Genomic DNA, 4,366 nt, shown 5'->3' with positions numbered 1-4,366 from the left:
CAATGTTTACATTTATCAGTGCAATATTATGTACCCATTCATAATAATAGAATTTGTGATTATGAATAGCATTCATATAGATAAAATGGTTAGATCAAATTTTAATGCTAGACTATTTTTATCTTGAAGTGCTTGCATGTGCATGTATATTTATTGTTGTTTAGATTGAAAAGAGACTCAAAAATATGCTATTGGTATGGTACTGTATGTTGAAAAATAAATAAAGCTGAACACGAGGGATTAAACATTACAAGTCAAGTTGTGTTCTCCTTTTTATTTTAATCAGTTATTATTTATGGAAAAGTATGCAAGTGTATGAAAGAAACAAGAGATGTGTTCATCAGAAACACAATGCCCCCTAGTGCACCGCTTTGAATTGTTATTATTTTATTTTAACTTTGACCATGAAGGATGACCTTGACCTTGAACTTCCACCACTGAAAACGTGCAGCTTCATGAGAACGCCACTTTGAAATATATTTTTTAACTTTGACTTGTAGGATGACCTTGAAGGATGACCTTGAAGGATGACCTTGACATTGAACTTCCACCTCTCAAAATGTGCAGCTTCATGATTACGCTGCTTTGAATAAAAATATTGACATTTGACCTTGAAGGATGATATTGGCCATGAACATCCACCACTCAAAATGTGCAGCTTCATGATAACACCGCTTTTAATTTTGTTTGACCTTGAAGGATGACCTTGACCTTGAAGGATGACCTTGAACTTGAACTTCCACCACTCAAAATGGGCAGCTTCATGAAAATGCCCCTTTGAAATGATTTGTTTTTGTTTTTTTGACCTTGAAGGATGACCTTGACCTTAAACTTCCACTACTCAAAATGTGCAGATTCATGAGATACACATGCATGCCAAATATCAAGTTTTCAATATTTCAAAAGTTATTGCAAAAATTTACTATGTAAAGTTTTAAATTTTTGACCTTTGACCTTGAAGGATGACCTTGACCCTTTCACCACTCAAAATGTGCAGCTAAATGAGATACACATGCATGCCAAATATCAAGTTGCTATGTTCAATATTTCAAAAGTTATTGTAAAACTTTACTCTATATTTTTCAATTTTTGACCTTAGACCTTGAAGGATGACCTTGACCTTTCACCACTCAAAATGTGCAGCTCTATGAGATACACATGCATGCCAAATATCAAGTTGCTATCTTCAATATTGCAAAAGTATTCATAAAATTAGCGATTTGGGCCACATATATTTGACCTCTGACCTTGAAGGATGATCTTGACCTTGACCTTTCACCACTCAAAATGTGCAGCTCCATGAGATGCACATGCATGCCAAATATCAAGTTGCTATCTTCATTATTGCAAAAGTATTTATAAAATAGGCGATTTGGGCCACATATATTTGACCTCTGACCTTGAAGGATGACCTTGACCTTTCACCACTCAAATGTGCAGCTCCATGAGATACACATGCATGCCAAATATCAAGTTGCTATCTTCAATATTGCAAAAGTATTAATAAAATGAGCGATTTTAGCCACATATATTTGACCTCTGACCTTGAAGGATGACATTGACCTTGACCTTTCACCACTCAAAATGTGAAGCTTCATGAGATACACATGCATGCCAAATATGAAGTTGCTATCTTCAATATTGCAAAAGTTATTGCAAAATGTTAAAGTTGGCGCAAACAGACCAAAGTACAGACCAACAGACCAACGTACAGACCAACAGACCAACAGACAGGGCAAAAACAATATGTCCCCCACTACTATAGTGGGGGATATAAAAATCAGTTAAAAAACATCATAAAGTATTTATCGTAAAATCAAGAAAATAATGTACTAAGTTAACTGGTATGAAATTGCTGTTAAAACAATTTTTCTTTCAGAAACTGATAGTCAAGTGTGACAGTGACAGAAGAATATCAATCAATATTTAAAATAAACCCACATTACTGAGGTGAATGAATCAATGAAATACTTGACAGGAACGTAATAAATGTTATGAATCAATTGAATAATGCAACAGGCACAGTTTTAAAAGCAGACAGCTTAATTATCAGTGGTGCTTAACTTTTACTGATGAAGAGCTTTTGGTTGCAAAGTTATATGGCAATACAGCATTAAAATACTAATGTACACAAACTAGTACATAAGTATATCAATCAATAAAGAAATAACTGTATACGTAAATTGAAATGAACAGTAAATATTACGATTTCAGAGATCTGAGAAGCATATGATAACGAGTTTTCTTTTGGTTCGTTTACTTGTTACGCAATACCTACCTGAATGCGAGACAACTCTTGTTTGCCCTTAGTTTCGAAAAGACCGAATATTTGTTGTTAAGAAAAAATCGGTCCATTTAGTCGATAACAAAATTCCCCAATGTGCCATTTTATCGATTTTAAAAATATTAATTTGACGAGACTCTTTTTCTTAAAATGGCTAGAAAATCTCTGTACATATTACACATGTTATTAGGATGAATCCACCATGATTCTTACCTGTTAAATCAGCTGATGAATCTTCATAAAGTCTGCAGACCAGTTCGCCACTCAATGTGAACTTGTACAGAGCAGTACCAGAGCAGATATATAGGTCACCCTGGTTGTGGGCAATACCTGTAAATTCATGTTGTAACTTAAGCTTCCTGCCTTTGGCAAGCTGGCTCTGGCTTACTGTGATAAACTGGACCACACCATACATGTACACAGCCACTGCAACCTCAGTGGGTGTGATAAGACACATGTCCTTCGGCCTAACCCTCACATCCAAGTGGCTCACCACAAGGTACTGTTGGTCCAGAAGCTTGACTTTGGTATTATAGTAGTCTGCAACCAGGACCTGTCCATTTGGGAGAGCACATACTGCTATGATATGACATGTGTTTGATTCACTTGGCATTTTTACATTGTGGACAGACTTCCCATTCACATTGAAAACCTTGTTTGAAAAGTTCTCTTTTATAAATATATCAGATTGTTGTATATTTTCCAGACATTTTTTACTGGCAATAAACGAGAGTTCTTTACCCAGTACTTTCGGTATGGCTACATGGAGATGGAACAATTCATAGTGAAGTCTAATGCAGCTGTTTCTCACAACCTTGAAAGGAGCTTGTTTCAGGTTTAGCTCTTCTTTCTCCTCCTTAATAGTGCTTTTCTCAAAATCTGCTAATAAATATTTGATTTCCTCACGCATTTCACTGATTGGGTATTGCATATGTTTATGTGTTGTATTAACTGTGCTGGTTTCACATTCGCGTAAATATGATACTATATTCACACGCAAACCCTCCACAATAAGCCTCTCATGTTCTTTGTATGAAACCTTAAGAGACTTGATTCTGTCCTCCTGATACGTCTGACATTGTTTCAGTTGTGAAAGAGTATTTTCCGTGCTGACAGACAGGTTCTTGAAGTTGGTTGACTTCCCTCCGGCAGCCTGAGGTAATGGAGTTACTTGTTCGCATAGTCTGAAATACAACCACATGGGAGACAGTAAGTGACTGAATAGTAATCAACTGACCAATAACCAACTGTGTACCTCAAAACGATATTAATTAGAATACAAATTAAAAGGGGCATTTTAACAAAAAAAAATATTTAGGCACATAGAATAACAATGCATATGTTACATCAATTCACATGTTACTTTTCTGGAGGCAATACTATATTGATTATTATTAAAATAAAAATATATAAAAAAATATGTATCTATCTACTGTGTGTTTGGGAAATAATGCAAACCGCATTGAACAACAAATTGTGCATTTATTCATTATAATGATATTACCACTCTTAAGTAATGCCATTACTAGAATACATGTATATAACATAAAGTTATGTATATTTAACTCATCATTATTATACTCATTGAAGTGCCACAAGACAAAATGTGTTTTTATTAAGACATATTCAGTGTTTTCAGTGTTTCAAATTGAAACAAGGGCTGTTTGTAAAACATGCATGCCCCCCATATGGGCTGTCCGTTGTAGTGGCAGCCATTGTGTGAATACGATTTTTGTCACTGTGACCTTGACCTTTGGACCTTTGACCTAGTGACCTGAAAATCAATACGGGTCATCTGCGGGTCACGATCAATGTACCTATGAAGTGTCATGATCCTAGGCAAAAGCGTTCTTGAGTTATCACCCAAAAATCATTTTACTATTTCGGGTCACCGTGACCTTGACCTTTGACCTTGTGACCTCAAAATCAATAGGAGTCATCTGCAAGTCATGATCAATGTACCTATTAAATTTCATGATCCTAGGCCTTATTATTCTTGAGTTATCATCCAATCTACCTATGAAGTTTCATGATCCAAGGCGTATGCGTTCTTGAGTTATCATCCAAAAACCATTTTACTAT

This window comes from Dreissena polymorpha, chromosome 1 (genome assembly GCF_020536995.1).
Source record: "Dreissena polymorpha isolate Duluth1 chromosome 1, UMN_Dpol_1.0, whole genome shotgun sequence".
Classification (NCBI taxonomy): Eukaryota; Metazoa; Mollusca; class Bivalvia; order Myida; family Dreissenidae; genus Dreissena; species Dreissena polymorpha.
This window is presented reverse-complemented; position numbering follows the sequence as displayed.